General features: G+C 42.0%; 1 protein-coding gene across 5 annotated transcripts in view; it reads left to right on the top strand.

The window, feature by feature from the left end:
• The window catches only part of LOC133557711 (protein shisa-6-like), a 61,131-nt gene that overhangs the window by 657 nt on the left and 38,749 nt on the right, over positions 1–21,725 (top strand). Inside the window, exon 2 of one of the 5 annotated variants that reach the window (XM_061908417.1) lies at positions 104–435. The gene's annotated coding sequence lies outside the window, so the exon portion shown is untranslated. Of the gene's footprint in view, positions 1–14; positions 436–13,067; positions 13,335–21,725 lie in introns of those variants that run through there. The other 4 variants (XM_061908416.1, XM_061908420.1, XM_061908415.1 and 1 more) reach the window with 4 other exon arrangements.

The following is a 21,725-nucleotide window of genomic DNA, read 5'->3' as shown; positions in this document are numbered from 1 at the left end:
ACACACACGTACACTTTTGGTCTGACCTGGAGTGGGTTTATTTTAGCTTGCTGCCATTGTTTCCTGCAGAATGACACATCTTCTTCCACCTGTGTCTCCTCAGGCAGACGCACATTGACCTCGGCCAGTGCTGCGCTTCCCCACGCACGTCTCCTACCCCGCCGTTCCCGAGGCCGCCTTGACTCATCCCGTCTACTGACTGGACCGAGGTCTGGCAGTTCCACCTGGGGGGGAGCGACGCCAAACGTGCCCCCTCACCCCTGCCCTGCAGAAAGTGACGTCATGACCCAACAGGGAGGCCAAAACATGTCAATGTAAAGAAGCCCTGCGTGGAGACGACCGCAGCTTGACCTTTGGCAGCGTTCTCATCCCGGGCATCTTCCATTGTCCCTGAAGCAGCGTTGCCATGGCGTCACAGAATCCTTGATGTCATTGGTGAGTCCTTGCGGCCATCAATGACTAATGAAGACGATAGAAAACCGAATTGGTTTTGAATGATATTTTATTCACACTGCCATTGATCAAAGTATAGATCTCTTGTTTTCTGAAGAACCTGCCGAATTCCTTTTGGAATTCGTCAGAACTTCCTGGCGTCTTCGTCAGCTGATTGGTCGTCCTTAATTGTCGCTAGTTCTCCTCCATGCTTGCAATAGACCTTTTTTGAGCCAAGGCACATTTTTTTGCATTAAAAAAAATTATGGAGGCACACCATCAGCAGAAAAGGTTAGAAAATGTAAACTCCAACAGGTTGTCATGCCTTATTTTCTGTCTTGCGCTGTTAATTTGGTGACCTTTTTGATTGATTGATTGATTGAAACTTTTATTAGTAGATTGCACAGTACAGTACATATAGTGGGGCAAAAAAGTATTTAGTCAGCCACCGATTGTGCAAGTTCTCCCACTTAAAATGATGACAGAGGTATGTAATTTTCATCATAGGTACACTTCAACTGTGAGAGACCGAATGTGGAAAAAAAATCCCGGAATTTTTAAGAATTTATATGTAAATTATGGTGGGAAAAAAGTATTTGGTCAACCATTCAAAGCTCTCACTGATGGAAGGAGGTTTTGGCTCAAAATCTCACGATACATGGCCCCATTCATTCTTTCCTTAACACGGATCAATCGTCCTGTCCCCTTAGCAGAAAAACAGCCCCAAAGCATAATGTTTCCACCCCCATGCTTCACAGTTAGTATGGTGTTCTTGGGATCCAACTCAGTATTCTTCTTCCTCCAAACACGACGAGTTGAGTTTATACCAAAAAGTTATATTTTGGTTTCATCTGACCACATGACATTCTCCCAATCCTCTGCTGTATCATCCATGTATCCATTTTGGTATAAACTCAACTCGTCATGTTTGGAGGAAGAAGAATACTGAGTTGCATCCGAAGAACACCACACCTACTGTGAAGCATGGTGGTGGAAACATCATGCTTTGGGGCTTTTTTTCTGCTAAGGAGACAGGACGATTGATCCGTGTTAAGGAACGAATGAATGAGGCCATGTATCGTGAGATTTTGAGTCAAAACCTCCTTCCATCAGTGGGAGCTTTGAATGGTTGACCAAATACTTATTTTCCACCATAATTTACAAATAAATTCATTAAAATTCCTACAATGAGAATTCCTGGATTTTTTTTCACATTCTGTCTCTCACAGTTGAAGTGTACCTATGATGAAAATTACAGACCTCTGTCATCATTTTAAGTGGGAGAACTTGCACAATCGGTGGCTGACTAAATACTTTTTGGCCCCACTGTATTCCTTACAATTGACCACTAAATGGTAACACCCGAATAAGTTTTTCAACTTGTTTAAGTCGGGGTCCACGTTAACCAATTCACCCTTCCTTTTTTGTTGGTGTTCTCCTGTGGCAGCGTCACACCTTCCTTTGAGCGCTATTGCCCGCACCTGCTTTGTTTTCGCAATCAAGACTATTTAAGTTCTGCGTACGCTATTCTTCTTTGTGGGGACATTGTTGATTGTCATGTCATGTACGGATGTACTTCGTGGACGCCGTCACCGCTCCACACGCTGTAAGGTTATGCTGTCGTCCAGCATTCTGTTTTTGTTCACTTTGTAGCCAGTTTAGTTTTACTTTCTTATGCCTCATTACCTTTTCCTAGCGGGAATTGCCTTTTGTTCATATTTGGTTTAAGCGTTACATACCAAAAAAGGTTGAAAAACACTGCACTGGACCAGTGGTTCCCAAACTTTTCTCAGTGATGTACCCCCTGTGAACATTTTTTTAATTCAAGTATCAAGTACCCCCTAATCAGAGCAAAGCATTTTTGGTTGAAAAAAAGAGATAAAGAAGTAAAATACAGCACTATCTCATCAGTTACTGATTTATTAAATTGTATAACAGTGCAAAATATTGCTCATTTGTAGTGGTCTTTCTTGAACTATTTGGAAAAAAAGATATAAAAATAACAAAAAACTTCTTGAAAAATAAACAAGTGATTCAATTATAAATAAAGATTTCTACACATAGAAGTAATCATCAACTTAAAGTGCCCTCTTTGGGGATTGTAATAGAGATCCATCTGGATTCATGAACTTTATTCTAAAAAAATGTTCACAAAAAATAAATCTTTAATATCAATATTTATGGAAAATGTCCACAAAAAAATCTAGCTGTCAACACTGAATATTGCATTGTTTCATTTCTTTTCACATTTTATGAACTTACATTCATATTTTGTTGAAGTATTATTCAATAAATATATTTATAAAGGATTGTTGCTATTTTTAGAATATTTAAAATAAAAATCTCACGTACCCCTTGGCATACCTTCAAGTACCCCCATTTGAGAACCACTGCACTAGACAACAGCACATTATTATAATATTGATTTGTAAGAAATATTTTTTGGACCAATTAGGTGAAGTTGCATAATTTCCCACGGCACACCAGACAATATCTCACGGCACACTAGTGTGCCACGGCACAGTGGTTGAAAAACACTGCAGTACACATCCCACATGTTCACTAGTTCAGTTGCTTTTTGCTGCTCAAATCTTTGTTGCCGTAACAACCGGGATGGAGATGTTCTCGTTAATATTCAGAGGGCAACAAAATGCATTATGCCTAAAATCGAACATTGGCACGGGAAAAAAGGAAAACGCTCACCGCTGGAAAAAGTGGCTCATTAATATTGCCGTGGTTTACTGGTAATGTAGAGACTCGCTTCTCTCATAATATACATGTAGTCGTTCACTACTCTGATAGTATAGTAGTTGATCAGGAATTGATTAATGTGGACCCAGACTTCAACAAGTTGAAAAACTTATTGGGATGTTACCATTTAGTGGTCAATTGTACGGAATATGTACTGTGCTGTGCAATCTACTAATAAAAGTATCAATCAATCAATCAATTGCTGATAATGCAGTGGTTTGCTTTACTAAAATATTGTAGTGGTTTATTGATAACGAGTGGTTCACTTCTCTGATAATACAGTAGTTCGCTGATAATGCAGTGGTTTGCTTTTCTGATAATGTAGTGCAGGGGTCACCAACGCGGTGCCCGCGGGCACCAGGTAGCACGCAAGGACCAGATGAGTCGCCCGCTGGCCTGTTCTAAAAATAGCTCAAATAGCAGCTGTGGAGCGGCGGGTCCGACAGAGAGGCAGGGCATGCTGGAGCCCGGCCCAAGATGGCGGCGAGGAGGCGGGGATGGCGAGCGAGTGTTGAGGCGGGGCGTGCCGGGAGCGATGCCACAAACAAGATCAGGTGTGTGGATCGCGCACCTGTACACGATTAACGTATCACCTCTCGCTGTATAAAAGGGGAGAAGGAGGAGAGACAGGGCTGGTGATGGTGCGGAGCGAGAAAAACACATACAACGACAGAGACGCAGACAAGAAGACGCGGACTGAAGTACGTGATGCTGAAAAACAGACGGCGGAGCGAGCAGCAGCGGGAGACGGGCCACGCAGCGGAAGAGCGACCCAACCGCAGACAAGCTTGTGTGGGAAAATAAAGCAAGTCAAACCTGCTCGAAGTCATGTCCTTCCTTGGTGGTCCATGGAACCCGCAAGACGACGGCGTGAGTCCGTCACAGCAGCACTTACCAGTGAGCTGCCTCTATTTTTTTAAATTGTATTTATTTAGTAGCAAGCTGGTCTCGCCTTGCTCAACATTTTTAATTCTAAGAAAGACAAAACTCAAATAGAATTTGAAAATCCAAGAAAATATTTTAAAGACTTGATCTTCACTTGTGTAAAAAATTCATTTATTTTTTTTTACTTTGCTTCTTATAACTTTCAGAAAGACAATTTTAGAGAAAAAATACAACTTTAAAAAATATTTTAGGATTTTTAAACACATATACCTTTTTACCTTTAAATTCCTTCCTCTTCGTTCCTGACAATTTAAATCAATGTTCAAGTATTTTTTTTTTATTGTAAAGAATAAATTAATTTTGATTTAATTCTTCATTTTAGCTTCTGTTTTTTCGACGAAAAATATTTGTGAAATATTTATTCAAACTTCTTATGATTAAAATAAAAAAAAATATTTTTGCAAATCTAGAAAATCTGCAGAATCAAATTTAAATCTTATTTCAAGGTCTTTTGAATTTCTTTTAAAATGTTTGTTCTGGAAAATCTAGAAAAAATAATGATTTGTCTTTGTTAGAAATATAGCTTGGTCCAATTTGTTATATATTCTAACAAAGTGCAGATTGGATTTTAACCTATTTAAAACATGTCATCAAAAATATTTATTTGTTGTGAAAAATCATTAAGATGATCTGTATTTCCACAAAGATAAATATCATTAAATATTATTAATAACAGAGTTAAAGGTAAATTGAGCAAATTGGCTATTTCTGGCAATTTATTTAAGTGTGTATCACACTGGTAGTTCTTCGCATTAATCAGTACCCAAAGAAGTAGCTCTTGGTTTCAAAAAGGTTGGTGACCCCTGTTGTAGTGGTTCACTGATAAGTGGTTTGCTTCTCTGATAATATCTTAGTTTGCAGATGATGTGGTGGTTAGCTTCACTGTTTTAATAGTGGTTCACTGATAACATTGTGGTTTGATTTACTTATACTATAGTGGTTCATCCATCCATCTTCTTCTGCTTATCTGAGGTCGGGTCGCGGGGGCAGCAGCCTAAGCAGAGAAGCCCAGACTTCCTTCTCCCCAGCCACTTCGTCCAGCTCCTCCCGGGGGATCCCGAGGCGTTCCCCGGCCAGCCGGGAGAGATAGTCTTCCCAACGTGTCCTGGGTCTTCCTCCTGGCCTCCTACCGGTCAGACGTGCCCGAAACACCTCCCTAGGGAGATGTTCACGTGGCATCCTGACCAGATTCCCGAACCACCTCATCTGGCTCCTCTCACTGTGTATAGTTGTTCACTTCCTTGTTAATATGGTAGTGCACTGATTTAGTGGTGATTTGCGTCACTGATATAGTGTTTCACTTCTCTGATGACAAAGTAGTTCACTGATGATGTAGTGATTCGCTTCACTGATTTTAAAAGGGTTAAATGAAAATGTAGTGATTTATTTTTTGATAGTATTGTAGTTTGCTGAAAATGCAGTGGTTTGCTTCACTAATATTATAGTGGTTTACTGATAACGAGTGGTTAATTTCTCTGATAATATAGTAGTTCACGGATAATGTAGTGGCTCGCTTAATTGATAGTGTAGTGGGTCACAGAGTATGTAATGGTTTGCTTTGCCGAAAATGTAGTAGTTTGCTCATAATTTAATGGCTCGATTCACTGATGATAGTGTTTCACTGGTAATGTAGTGATTTACATCTCTGAGAATATAATAGTTTGCTGACAATGTTGGGGTTAATTTTCCTGAATTACCTGGGTTCACATGTAATGAAGTAGTTATTAAACAATGTAGTGGTTAACTTCTCAGATGATATAATAGTTTGTTGATAATTTAGTGGTTCAATGATAATGTTGTGGTTTGCTTTACTTATATCATAGTGGTTCACTTCTTTATTAATATGGTATAACACTGATTTAGTGGTGATTCGCGTCACTGATGTAGTGTTTCACTTCTTTGATAAAGTAGTTCACTGTTTTTAAAGGGTTCAATAAAAATGTTGTGGTTTCTTTTTTGATAGTATAGTTGTTTGTATAAATAATGCAGTGGCTTGCTTCTCTGAAAACGTAGTAGTTTTCACCCAATATAGTGGCTCGTTTCACTGATAATATAGTGTTTCACTGGTATTGTAGTGGTTAAGTTATCTGATAATATAGCAGTTTGCTGATAATATAGCGGTTCACTGATAATGTTGTGGTTCGCTCTACTTATAGTGGTTCACTTCTTTATTAATATGGTAGAACACCGATTTAGTGTTGATTTGTGTCACTGATATAGTGTTTCACTGCTCTGATAACAAAGTAGTTCACTGATGATGTAGTGATTCGCTTCAATGATTTTAAAGGGGTTCAATGAAAATCTAGTGGGGGTTTTTTGATCGTATAGCAGTTTGCTGATAGTGCAGTGGTTTGCTTCTCTGAAAACATAGTAGTTTGCTCATAATATAGTGGCTCCCTTCACTGATTATATAGTGTTTCACTGGAAATGTAGTGATACATCTCAGATAATATAAAAATTTGCTGGTAATGACAATAATAATAATGATAATTTCCCCAAATTATAGCGGTTCACTTGTAATGAAGTGGTTATCAAACAATGCAGTGGTTTGCTTAACTGATATTATAGTGGTTCGCTTTGCTTATATTAGAGTGGTTCACTTATAGTGCACCAATTTAATGGCGGATAACGTCACAGATATAGCATTTCACTTCTCTGTTAATGCAGTGGTTCACTTCACTGACAACATAGTGGGTCACTGATAATGTGGTGGTTCGCTTCTCTGATGATATAATAGTTTGGTTATTGTATTGAGGCTCACTAATAACATAGTGTTTCACTGATTAATGTACTTACTTTGCTGTTAATGTACTGGTTCATTGACAGTGTAGGAATTAATTTCACTGAATTATAGTGGTTCACCTATAATGAAGTGATTCTCTAGCAACGTAGTGGTTCGCTTCACTGCTATTACAGTGGTTTACGGATAATGTAGAGGTTCACCTCTCTGATATTCATGTCAATAATACTATTGTGTTTCACACAGTTTGCTTCTGTGCTAACATAGTAGTTTGCTGATAATGTAGTGCTTCGCTGACAGTGTATGTGTTAATTTCACTTAACTGGTTGGTGGTTCACTTGTGATGCAGTAGTTAGCTGACAATTAAGTCGTTTGTGGTTTAATTCGCTAAATGATAATGTCGTGGTAAACGTAGCGCGTACAAAGTCAGGTTGGATAGCCCCTAAATGTGCAACTGAATATAAAGAAGTAAAATGCTCATTCAAGCTGCATGTTGGCACAGGGGAACCTTTGTGATGTTAAAACTGGATAAGATGATGAGGCTGGTTTTGTACGTTGTGAGCTGGAGCATATACTAGGGCAGGGGTCGGCAATAGCAATGTACGATATCAGACTGCCGATATTATCGACCGATAAATGCTTTAAAATGTAATATCGGAAATTATCGGTTTCAAAAAGTAAAATTTATTACTAAAACGCCACTTTACGGAGTGGTAAACGGATATAGGGAAAAATACAGAGCACCAATAAACCTTACATCCACTGGCTTTGCGTGCCGGCCCAATCACATAATACAGTACCTACGGCTTTTCACGCACACATCAAGTGAATGCAAGCATACTTGGTCAACAGCCATACAGATCACACTGAGGGTGGCCGTATAAACAACTTTAACACTATTACAAATATGCGCCACACTGTGAACCCACACCAAACAAGAATGACAAACACATTTCGGGAGAACATCCGCACCGTAACGCAACATAAACACAACAGAACAAATACCCGGTCGCCCTTGCAGCACTAACTCTTCCAGGACGCTACAATATACACCCCCTGGGAGAACATCCGCACCGTGACAAAACATAAACACAACAGAACAAATACCCAGAACCCCCTGCAGCCCTAAGTCTTCCGGGACGCTACAATATAAACCCACCTCTACCCCTTACACCCCCCCCACCTCAACCCAACCCCCTGACCCCGCCCACCTCAACCTCCTCGTGTTCTCTCAGAGAGAGCATGTCCCAAATTCCAAGCTGCTGTTTTGAGGCATGTTAAAAAAAATAATGCACTTTGTGACTTCAATATTAAATATGGCAGTGCCATGTTTGCCTTTTTTCTCTTAACTTGGGTTTATTTATTTTTGGAAAACCTTGATACATTGTTTAATGCATCCAGCGGGGCATCACAACAAAATTAGGCATAATAATGTGTTAATTCCACGACTGTATATATCGGTATCGGTTGATATCGTTATTGGTAATAAAGAGTTGGACGATATTGGAATGTCGGATATCGGCGAAAAAGCCATTATCAGACATCTCTAGTCGGCAACCTAACATGTTGAAAGAGCCATATTGCACCAAAAATAAAAAAAAATCTGTCTGGAGTCGCAAAAATGTTAAATCCTTAGATAAGTGATATAATGAAGGCAACACATGATGTGTCTATATTAGCTAAAGTAGCCTACTATCAAAATGACTGTGCGTCGCAAGCAGAAGCAAATCTCAGTTGACAGAAATGTTTAAATGTAATATTTATTCTACACATTTGCACAACATTGGAAAACATTACTAAAATGGAGGCTGTTTAGAGGGTGAGATAACTCCTGGAAATTACTGCCTTTTTTAATGGCCACAGGTAAAGATGTGTGTGTTCAAGTTGAAGGAAACGGAAACTACAAATAAAATGGCCTCAACTATACCTCAAATACTATGCATAATGATGCATTTTGTACATACAGCTAGCATAAATAGCATGTTAGCATTGATTAGCATTCCACACAAGGCAATAAAATCAACAAAGCTCACTTTTGTGGATTTACGCACAACATAAAACGTTTGATGGACAAACAGAGACAAAGAAGGAGCCGCTTGTGGCTCGGAAGACGCGCGTTTCCAACCCCCGTCCTAGGCGGACTGATTTGCATCTTTGACTACAAACACAATGCCAAGCTCAAAAAGCAAAGCCATAGAGCACTGCTTCTCAAAGTGTGGTATGCGTCCCATGGGCTCCATGTAAGGGTACTCCAAAGAATCACTTCATCAAATACTCAATGTCTATGTTTTAGTTTTTTTCCTTTGCATTTGTCTGTCTCCTCTGTGTGTTTAGTATTTCCTGTCCTTAGTTCCTGTTTAGTGCTCTTATTTTGTCAGCTTCCTGTCCTGTTCCGAGTGTTGTGTTCCTCCTCAGCTGCGGCTGATTGGCACCTGGCCACACCGCTGCCAATCAGCCTGCTCCTATTTGTACCTGTTTTGTCTTGTGTCAGTTGCTGGATCATTGTATTGTATTTTATTGTATTGGCGTTTGCACATATCACTCTTGTCGCGCTACCTGTCGTGTTGTTTGTTACAGCTACTACCTGTCATGCTACATTTTGTCCTGGTCGTCGTAGCGGTAAGCTGTATCTGTTAGCATTAGTTAGTTCCAGTTTTTCTGTTTGCTATCCTGTAGCTTCCATACTAAAGTTCCTTTTTGTTTTCTAGCTTCCAGTGCTAGCTCCCTTAGTTTGTTATTCCGCCCACGTGCGTGCTTTTTGTTTGTTGTTGTTTAGTTTTAATTAAATCATGTTTTCATATTCTACGCCTGCCTCCTTCTCTGCATCTTGGGGTTCATCAACAAATACCCCTGACAGAATGATCCAGCAACTGACACAAGACAAAGCAGGTACAAATAGGAGCAGGCTGATTGGCAACAGGTGTGGCCAAGTGCCTATCAGCCGCAGCTGAGGAGGAACACAACACTCGGAACAGGACAGGAAGCTGACAAAATAAGAGCACTAGACAAGAACTAAGGACAGGAAATACTAAACACACAGAGGAGACAGACAAATGCAGAGGAAAAAACTAAAACATAGACAAACTGTGAGGGGAAAGCCTGACAAAAAGTGTTACTGTTCAAACTGTGGCCATTTCTTTAAAAAAATATACTTGTTAAATAAAACGTCTGCCTTGTTTCTAATGAATAGGGACGGCGTGGCGCAGTGGAAGAGTGGCCGTGCTCAACTTGAGGGTCCCTGGTTCAAATCCCGCCTAGTACCAACCTCGTCACGTCCGTTGTGTCCTGAGCAAGACATTTCACCCTTGCTCCTGATGGGTGTTGGTTGGCGCCTTGCATGGCAGCTCCCTCCATCAGTGTGTGAATGTGTGTGTGAATGGGTAAATGTGGAAGTAGTGTCAAAGCGCTTTGAGTACCTTGAAGGTAGAAAAGCGCTATACAAGTACAACCCATTTATCCTTTATTTATTTAATAGTTAGGTCTACTACGCTGATTTATATTAACGTTGGTCAAATTAGTGGTACTTAGAGAGCCAAGTATTTTCTGAGGTGGTCATTTGTGAGAGAAGTTTGAGGACCTAGAGGCATTATAATCATCATAATAGATTTGTGTCCTGGGCATGATGTTAAAGTGCATTCGGCAGTGGAGGCTCCACTTTGGGGTCTTGGGGCACTAGGAGGTTAACCCCTTTACTACTGTTGCACCAGGTGGGCCTTGGCAAAGGCTTAGTACCTGACTGGCCCCCTCGCCAGGGATACGGTGAAGACCTCAACGGCGGCACAGGTGGAAGACGGTAGATTTAAGAACTACTACAACGGGTCCCCAGTCGTCTTGGACTCCATGCCACGGGACCCTGACCCGATTCTGTCAAGGATGGTGTGATGACTAACTGTGCACCAGTCTACCCAATTTAAAAAGTAACGCACAGGCATCCTCCATAAAGGGATACACCTCTACCAGGAAGATCGTCATAGTCGTTCGAGTGTCTGCAGATGATGAATCATGATAAATATTACAAGTCAAAGAGGCAGCAAGCTTTGCTGAGTTCCCCCAAAGACAGTTCAAAAAGCTTCATTAAGTCGTTAGATGCAAAGGTGGCAGTTGTCATGGCGATTGGTGACAGTGACAGTCCCCATCTTTCTCCTGCAATCCATCACACAGCAGGCAGGCCTTTAATTAATTAGACAATAATTATTGCAGGTGAGATTTTAATACATCACCAACAGATCTCTTAATGACTAATCCAGCATAATGTGAGCACTATTTGGCTGTCTTTAAAGACAAAACTGAATACAATTAAGTACTTTATATCATGTTCGACTAAAAACTGAAATCCATCCATCCATCCATTTCCTACCGCTTATTCCCTTCGGGGTTGCGGGTGGCGCTGAAGCCTGTCTCAGGTACAATCAGGCAGAAGGCGTTGTACACCCTGGACAAGTCGCCACCTCATCGCAGGGCCAACACAGATAGACAGACCACATTCACACTCACATTAACACACTAGGGCCAATTTAGTGTTGCCAATCAACCCATCCCCAGGTGCATGTCTTTGGGAGGAAGCCGGAGTACCTGGAGAGAACCCACGCAGTCACGGGGAGAACATGCAAACTCCACACAGAAAGATCCCGAGCGCAGGATCGAACCCAGGGCCTCTGTACTGTGAGGCATACGCACTAACCCCTCCTCTACCATGCTGCCCTAAAAAACAAAAACTGAAATGAGAAATGTTTTCTCTCTCAACATTCACAAGATGATGGTAAACAACAAAAAACTAATGGAAATAAGCATTTTATCATACAAATGTGTAAAGTACAGTACAACAACCTTTTAGCAGTGTATGTACCATGTCGCTAGCAGTGCTAACAGCTAGCTGCTATTAGTGATAAAAACACTTGTTACACTGGTATTGGACGAATGATGTACAAAGAAGTGGATGTTTAAAATTACACTTCGACTTATACTATTAAAGGCCTACTGAAACCCACTACTACCCACCACGCAGTCTGATGGTTTATATATCAATGATGAAATATTAACATTGCAACACATGCCAATACGGGGTTGTTAGTTTACTAAATTACAATTTTAAATTTCCCGGGAGTTTCTTCTTGAAAACGTTGCGTAATGATGACGTGTACGCGTGACGTCACGGACTGTTAGGAAATATGAGCGCTGCACACACACACAGCTAAAAGTCGTCTGCTTTAACCGCATAATTACACAGTATTTTGGAGATCTGTGTTGCTGAATCTTTTGCAATTTGTTCAATTAATATTGAAAAAGTCAAAGTAGAAAGATGGAGTTGGGAAGCTTTAGCCTCTAGCCACACAAACACACGGTGATTCCTTGTTTAAAATTCCCGGAGGTGAAACTTTACTATGGATCACAGCGAACATGGATCCTGACCGAATGTCAACCTGCAGGTTTCGGTGAGAAAATTAAGGTAAAAAGTCGCTTCTTACCGGAGATCAGCTGAGCTTGCGCCGTCCATAAAGCTGCCGTCGACTTCCCTGAGACAGTGGCGTCAAGACACCCGTGGACACACCCCTCCGACTATCAGGTACTATTAAACTCACTAAAACACTAGCAGCACAATAGAAAGATAAGGGATTTCCCAGAATTATCCTAGTAAATGTGTCTAAAAACATCTGAATCCGTACCAATGCAATCGCGTTTTTTTTCTTTTTTCCTAGTCCGTCGCTATCAATATCCTCAAACACGAATCTTTCATTCTCGCTCAAATTAATGGGGAAATTGTCGTTTCCTCGGTCCAAATAGCTCTTTTTGTTGGAGGCTCCCATTAAAAACAATGTGAGGATGTGAGGAGCCCTCAACGGGTGATGTCATCGTCTGCGACTTCCGGTAAAGGCAAGGCTTTTTTATTAGCGACCAAAAGTTGTGAACTTTATCGTGGATGTTCTCTACTAAATCCTTTCAGCAAAAATATGGCAATATCGCGAAATGATCAAGTATGACACATAGAATGGACCTGCTATCCCCGTTTAAATAAGAAAATCTCATTTCAGTAGGTCTTTTAAGATATGTTTTATTGTCAACGTTTGCTAAAAGTACACAAAGTGTTTTGGTGCATTAATATTTACGAGAAAGCGGCACCGGAACGACGTCTTATCCAATCAGCTGGCAGCTCGAGGTTTGCTGGCCGCTGATTGGCTGGCTGGCCTGGCTTGAAGACGGCTGCTCGTCGTTCCTCGGTGGCGGTCAGAGAGGAAACGACGCCCGGCAGGAGCGTCACACCGAGCCCGCTCAGGTCCGCCAACACGTCTCGGACCGCCCGAATCGGCTCCTTTTTTTTAATTTTCCGTTCTTTGTCTTCATTTAGTTCTTTATTTTTTTGAGGCTTTTTGTACCGGGGCTAGAGGCACGTGCGTGGCGCCACTGCGGCTGTGAAGTGTCACGTGATCCACCTTTATTGAACCACGAGTCACACGCCGCAAGGCCACAGGTGCGTTTTTCTCTCTTTTTATTTTTTTGCTTGATTGACCGCTGTCACTCGCGCCTGCGTGAAGTGTCAGCGCGTGGGAGCCCGCAGCCGAGTTTAGTGTAGCATAGCATGTGTTTGATGTTGTGGGGGGTAGGAGGGGGGGGGGGGGGCTATGGTGCTGATGCTGAGGATGGTGCAGTGTTGGCGCCACACGAGCACGCTCTTCCGTGCACAGCTACGCCTCGGCACAATGCAACCTCCCCCCATCGTGTCTCCGCGCCGTAGTGTGCGCATGCACGTACACACCAAACGGCTCCGTGAACGCATCATCAACTGTGAGGTGGTCGCAGTGCACACGTCCACCTGCCTGCATGATGGCGTGCACATGAACGCATCACGGGACATGATGATGTCACAGGTTTACACACACATGTGCCGTTCAATGAAGCCGCGACCACACACACATGATGTCATTATGTGTTGGTGTAATATCATTTTTATTGTTTATTCCACACAAATCAAGAGCACAGAGTTGCAGCTGCGGCGTCATAGCGTGGCTTGAAGATCATAGCACTTACCAAACGACCTCTGATGTCAGCAACTTACCGTATTTTTCGGACTATAAATCACAGATTTTTTCATAGTTTGGCCAGGGGTGCGACTTATACTCAGGAGCGACTTATGTGAGAAATTATTAACACATTATCGTAAAATATCAAATAATATTATTTAGCTCATTTACGTAAGAGACTAGAATTATAAGATTTCATGGGATTTAGCGATTAGGAGTGACAGATTGGTAAACGTATAGCATGTTCTATATGTTATAGTTATTTGAATGACTCTTACCATAATATGTTACATTAACATAGCAGACACCTTATCAGTTGGTTATTTATGCATCATATAACGTACACTTATTCAGCCTGTTCACTATTATTTATTTATTTTAAATTACCTTTCAAATGTCTATTCTTGGTGTTGGGTTTTATCAAATACATTTCCCCCAAAAATGCGACTTATACTCCAGTGCTACTTATATATGTTTTTTTCCTTCTTTATTATGCATTTTTGCCAGGTGCGACTTATACTCCGAAAAATATGGTACTGTACTCCTGGGGATTGCTATGATATGCTGTGATGTATTGTTTACCGTGGGGGTGGCAGCATCTCTCATGTTGTCATCTAAAATGACGTCAGCAAAAAAATTCATTCATGAGAGCTGTCAGTGCTTCACTTCCTCTTTGTCATGAAGCAACAGGAGGCAGTAATTACTATATGGATCCTTTTAACTCGTCTTTTTTTGGCAAAAAAGCTTATTTTATTTTGGTAGTAAACTATTTGGCCCCTACTTATATTTTGGTAGTCATCCTTTTGTAGTTACTTCGGGATGGCAATTAAGATTCTCAATTTTAATTCCGATTTTTGGAGTTACGTTTCGATTCAGAATCGATTCTCGGTTCAAAAAAACGGTTCTTCCAATATTTTATTTGGTTTAATAATTAGAATAGAACCTTTTCAATAAAGGTTTCAAAAACTTGTCTTGGGTACTGATGTTTTGACGTATATGCGCAGCGAGTAAGCGTAGAGTTGGTCTGAAAAAAATATTTTTTAAACTGATTCTTAAAAAAAAAAAAAAGTAAAGTTAAAGTGCCTTTATTTTTTTTTTTTATTGATTCTTGAAAATAATGAATCATTTTAGAATCAAAATAAATAAGAATTACAATTTTCATGTGACTCGATTTTATTTTGGTCATCCCAAGGAGTCACCCTTTTATTTTGATGGTAAAGCTTTTTGGTAAAGTCACTTTTCTTTTTTATTTTGGTAGTGACTCCTTGTGTTTTGGTAATCAGTGTCCCTTGATTTTTTTATTTTGGTAATCACCCTTTTACTGTAGTTAACATCTTTGGTAGTCAGTCTTTTATCCATCCATCCATTTCCTACCGCTTGTCCCGTTCGGGGTCGCTGGAGTGCTGGAGCCTATCTCAGCTGCGTTTTGGTGGTTAACCTTTTTAGTAGTCATCCTTTTATTTTGGTATCGACCCTTGTATTTTAGTAGTCAGTTTCCATTATTTTATTTAGGTAATCAACCTTATATTTTGGTTGTCGGCCTTCTGTTATTTTGATGACAATTCTTTTATCCTGGTATAGTGAACCTTTTATTTTGATGGTCATTCTTTTACTTTGTTAGGCACTCATTTTTTGCTGGTCACTCCTTAATCTTGGTAGTCATTTTTTTAAAGTCACCCTCCTATTATTTTTGTAATCGCCCTTTTAACTTGGTAGTCATCTCTTTAAATTTTGTTTATTTTGGTAGTCAACTTCTGAGGTAGTCACCTCACCCGTTTTTTGTACAACCCATTTTTCCAGTAGTCAGTCTCCCTGTTTGTAATCAACCTTTTAATTTGGTTGTCACCTTTTTATTTTGATGGTAATTTTTTTTATCGTGGTATGGTGTACCCCGCCTTCCACCCGAATGCAGCTGAGATAGGCTCCAGCACCCCCTGCCACCCTGAAAGGGACAAGCGGTAGAAAATGGATGTATGGATGGGTATTTAACATTGATTTCAATGGTTATCCTTTTATTTTGGTAGTCACACTTTTTTTCAGATGACTCTTTAATCTTGGTTACCATCTTATTTAGTGGTCGCCCTCCTTTTAATTTGTTAATCATCCTTGGCAACACTAAATTGGCCCTAGTGTGTGAATGTGAGTGTGAATGTTGTCTGTCTATCTGTGTTTGCCCTGCGATGAGGTGGCGACTCGTCCAAGGTGTACACCGCCTTCCTCCCGATTGTAGCTGAGATAGGCGCCAGCGCCCCCCGCGAGCCCAAAAGAGAATAAGCGGTAGAAATGGATGGATGGATCCTTTACTTTTACTAGTCTCCCTTTTATTTTGAAAGTCATACTAAAGGCGGCATCTTTCACCCTTTAATTTTTTTATAGTTGTCCTTCACACTTGTTTTATTTTGTTTGTCCCTCTTCCTGTATTTGGGTAGTCATGATGTGCGAGGAGCCCAGGCTTTGCTGATGATGATGATGATGATGATGATGATGATGATGATGATGATGATGAATGGTCCCACTTGGAAGCGCCTCCTTGTGGCAGGCATGCACCCACGGTTGAGTCGAGTCAACGAGCGCACGCCCCCTCTGTGTGGGTGGGTCAAGTGCATTGTGGGAAATGCTGGGAACACCTGAGTCAAGTAGCTGGCAGCGTCAGTCTCAGGGGGCTGCGTTCTCATTGGCTATCAGTGTTAAGTGCGGACATAAAATTATTTTTATTCTCAATTAAGTTTGTTGTGGTTACATCACAACGGTTATCTTGACAACCACACCAGCCATCATCAGGACGGCATACCTTTCATCGTCCACTGCGTCTAAATGTTTTTGTCAAGTTCTTTCCATCCTGGAAGTCCACCAATCAATACGCTGCACAGTGTTGCTGGTGGAGGCAGGCGGGTCTAAAAGTGTTCCTGACTATAATAGGGCGCGAGGGAGGTGTGGCCTTCAGCCAGCAAATGTTGGGTAGTGACAGAATGGCAGAACGGTTTCTTTTGAGATGTGAAGGAATAATTATCACCTCCAGCCGACCGGGAACCTCGCGATAGAAGTTCCCACGGGCTGTCACAGAGGAAAGGAAACGTGTGAGACGTGTTGAAGCGTTTCACAGCGTCTCAGGGAGACATACGGCGTGATGGACAACAGTCACATGACAACACACACACACAACATCCTGCTGATGTGATGGCGTCACCTCAAGAAGAGCACAAGTCCAAACCACTTGATAACACGAGAGACGACGTTCTTGTCTTTGGGACAGGATGCTAAGTGAGGACACGTCCTAAAGTGGGACATTTGGACCACCACCAAGGAGTGACAACCCCTTGTGGACCACATCCAACTAGAGTGAAGAGTCCAAGACAAATTAAGTGATGCAGGGATCAGGTTGTTTTTCTCCACATTTGTTTATTAAAAATGTTCAGATGAATCTAAATATATACAAAAATCTGATATATATATATATATATATATATATATATATATATATATATATATATATATATTTATATATATATATATATATATATATACCAGGAAAGCACAGCCTATTTATTAGTCTGATTAAATCAACGCCCCTCCGACTCCGTCGACATAAGCTGTTGTTGACATAAGCTGTTGTCGACATAAGCCATTGTCGACATAACCAAAACTAAACATTCCCTGCGCTTTGCTTGTGACTTCGGCCAGAAATTGTACTCGCTTTCTGTGATGAGGTGGCGACTTGTCCAGGGTGTATTCCGCCTATACCGCCCAAATACAGCTGAGATAGGCTCCAGCGACCCCGAAAGGGACAAGCTTTCATACGTGCACAAATCTCTCTTCCAGTGGCTAAAAATCTAAAAAGTTGCTATTAGTTGCTGTGGTACAAGCCTGGTTAAAGTTAAAGTACCACTGATGGTCACACACACCAGGTGTGGTGAAATTACCCTATGCATTTGACCCATTCCCTTGTTCAATCAATCAATTTTATTTATAAAAATCAGTGTCTCAAAGGGCTGCACAAGCCACAACGACATCCGTGGTTCAGCGCCCACATGAGTCCACGGAAAAACTCACAACCCAGTGGGACGTCGATGAGAATGACTATGAGAAACCATGGAGAGGACCGTAAATGTGGGTAAACCCCTCCCACCCCCCACACCCCTCTCTAGAGGAGACCGGATGCAATGGACGTCGAGTGGGTCTGACATATTATTAAAAAAGTCCAGCCCATAGTGACTCTAACATAATAGTGAGAGTCCAGTCCATAGTGGATCCAACATAATGGTGAGAGTCCAGTCCATAGTGGGGCCAGCAGGAGACCATCCCGAGCGGAGACGGATCAGCAGCGCAGCAATGTCCCCAACCGATGCACAGGCGAGCGGTCCACCCTGGGTCCGGACTCTGGACAGCCAGCACTTCATCCATGGCCACCGGACCTGTGTCTATTTAAAAAAGAAAGGCGTTTAATTCGCCAAAGTTCACCCATTTAGAGTTCGGAAATCGGTTAAAAAAATATATGGTCTTTTTTCTGCAACATCAAGGTATATATTGATGCTTACATAGGTCTGGTGATAATGTTCCCCTTTAATGAATTCACCTCCTTTGAATGGCTTTCCCGCCCTAGTAACATACTTGTCAATTTTCGCGATCTTTCTAGGAAATACCCGAATATCAGTACCCCTCTCGGACAACAATATTATGGGTGTGCCGTGATAGCACTGCCTTTAGCGTCCTCTACAACCTGCCGTCTCGTCCGCTTTTCCACCATACAATTGTGCCAGCCCAATCACACATTGTATGAGACTTCTCTAAACCCACGGAAGCGACTGCAAGACATACTTGGTCAACAGCCATACAGGTCACACTGAGGGTGGCCGTACAAACAACTTCATCACTGTTACAAATATGCGCCACACTGTGAACCCACACCAAACAAGATTGACAAACACATTTTGGGAGAAGCCCTGCGATGAGATGGCGACTTGTCCAGGTTGTAGCTGAGCTTGGCACCAGCGCCCCCGTGACCCCAAAGGGAATAAGCGGTAGATAATGGATGGATGGATGGATTTTGGAAGAACATCCGCACCGTAACACAACTTACTCAGTGGCCTAGTGGTTAGAGGGTCCGCCCTGAGATCGGTAGGTTGTGAGTTCATACCAAAGACTATAAAAATGGTACCCAATACCTCCCTGCTTGGCACTCAGCATCAAGGGTTGGAATTGGGGGTTAAATCACAAAAAATTATTCCTGGGCGCGGCGCTGCTGCTGCCCATTGCACCCCATTGCTCTCCTCACCTCCCAGGGGGTGATCAAGGGGATGGGTCAAATGCAGAGGACAAATTTCACCACACCTAGTGTGTGTGTGTGTGTGTGTGTGTGTGTGTGTGTGTGTGTGTGTGTGTGTGTATAACAATCATTGGTACTTTAACTTTAACGTAACATAAACGCAAACACAACAGAACAAATACCCAGAATCCAATACAGCCCTAACTCTTCCCGGTTACAATTGGTGGGCGGGGTTTTATATTGTAACCGGTAGAGTTAGGGCTGTATGGAATTCTGGGTTTCTGTTGTGTTTATGTTGTGTTACTGTGCGGATGTTCTCTCAAAATGTGTTTGTCATTCTTGTTTGGTGTGGGTTCACAGTGTGGCACATATTTGTAACAGTGTTAAAGTTGTTTATACGGCCACCCTCAGTGTGACCTGTGTGGCGGTTGATCAAGTATGTCTTGCAGTCGCTTACTACATCTACAGAAGCCAAATACAGCATGTGGCTGGGCTGGCACGCTGTTTGTACAGGTTGTTGAGGATGCTAAAGGCAGTGCCTCCACGGTGCCTCCTTAGTTTTGTTGTTTGAATGAGAATCGGGAGAATGATTACCCCTGGAGGGGCACTGAAAATTGGAAGTCTCCCGGTAAAATTGAGGGTATACAGGTATGACGCTGTAAAGCGCCATTCATATAAAACTCGCGGGCCGCACCAACATTACATTTTCACATCAAGATGCGGGCCGCAAAATAACGTCTCGCAGGCTGCAATTGCCCCGCGGGCTGCGTGTTTGAGACCCCTGATTTATATCGTCTGTGTCATGCAACTCTATTAACAGTACTACAACACGTGTCGACAAAAACTCACCGTTTCTCCTAGAAATGGACCCTTTGGGGGTCAAAATGTAATGTCGAGATGGAATGAAATGAAATTTTATTGTCATTGCACTTAAAATAAAATTCAATTTTCGGTACAAACCCGTTCAAGATCAGACATACATCATCCAGGGTATACAGAACAGAAACATTAATGGGTCGCCATGTGGGCGACGCCCCGTAAAAGGTGGGATAAGGTAAATGCGCGGGTGCGGGGAAGGATGAGTAAAAAAAAGTCGATCCCAGACTAAACTCTTATGGGGGTTGTTCAGTTTGGCACCAGGAAAAACAGTCTAGCTACGAGATACGTAAAGGGAGGGAGCGTGGCCGCCTTCGTCAAGAGCCAGAGAGAAAATGCATAAGCACTTTACCATTTATGTCATTATCAAGCTCAGCTGTGCTTTTTAGTCTTGAGAAGAAATTGTGAGCGTGACCGTGACTTGGGCTACATGGACAGTTGTCAACATAAGCGGGTCACAATTCAACTGTTTTTTGGCTAAAATAAATAGCTGCTAGTTGCCCTAGATCAGGAGTCGGGAACCTTTTAGGCTGAGAGAGCCATACAAGCCAAATATTTTAAAAAGTATTTCCGTGAGAGCCATACAACTTTATTTATTTTTTTTTTTAACAGTGAATACAACTATATGCGTGCATTTTTAAGAAAGACCAACATTTTTAGAGTATAATAAGTCTCTTATTCTTTTTGATAACATTGTTATTCTGAGGCTAGCCAAAAATAAATAAAATACTTCTTACCATTAATGCGACTTCTTGAACAGGTGCGGTAGAAACCGGATGGATGGATGAAAATGCATGAGAATGTTTTATATTTTGAACGTCATTTTTGATACCGTGATTACCAGCGGATTTATTCATTACTTATCGTGTTAAGCAATGTCAGCTAAAATTTATCTGAGAGCCAGGTGCAGTCATCAAAAGAGCCACATCTGGCTCTAGAGCCATAGGTTCTCTACCCCTGCCCTAGATCTTGCCCCAAGTGGAGGAGTTCAAGTTCCTCAGAGTCTTGTTCACAAGTGAGGGAAGAGTGGATCTTGAGATCGACAGGCAGAGCGGCGCGGTGTCTTCAGTAATGCAGACACTGTATCGATCCGTTGTGGTGAAGAAGAAGCTGAGCCGGAGGGTAAAGCTCTCAATTTACCAGTCGATCTACGTTCTCATCCTCATGGTCATGAGCTTTGGGTTATGACCGAAAGGGGCCGAAATGAGCTTCTTCTGCCGGGTGGCGGGGCTCTCCCTTAGAGATATGGTGAGAAGCTTTGCCATCCGAGAGGAGCTCAAACTAAAGCCGCTGATCGATAGGAGCCAGATGAGGTGGTTTGGGTCAGGATGCCACCCAAACGCCTCCCTAGGCAGGTGTTTCGGGCAAGTCTGACCGGTAGGAGGCCACGGGGAAGACCCAGGACACGTTGGGAAGACTCTGTCTCCCGGCTGGCTTGGGAACGCCTTGGTATGCCCCGGGAGGAGCTGGACGAAATGACTGGGGAGAGGGAAGTCTGGGCATCCCTGCTTAGGCTGCTGCCCCCGTGAACTGACCTTGTATAAGTGGAAGAAGATGGATGGATGGATAGTTGCCCAGCTGAGATCAAAACATGGTCAAAAGTATTGGGACAAACCCGGAAAGTAAAGTGTCGATCCTGTGTAGCAGGGAGACTTTGGAGTGTCTCAGAACATTTTTGTAAGGTCATAGGTCATCTGTTGTG

This window comes from Nerophis ophidion, linkage group LG08 (genome assembly GCF_033978795.1).
Source record: "Nerophis ophidion isolate RoL-2023_Sa linkage group LG08, RoL_Noph_v1.0, whole genome shotgun sequence".
NCBI classification, from domain to species: Eukaryota; Metazoa; Chordata; class Actinopteri; order Syngnathiformes; family Syngnathidae; genus Nerophis; species Nerophis ophidion.
This window is presented reverse-complemented; position numbering and strand designations above follow the sequence as displayed.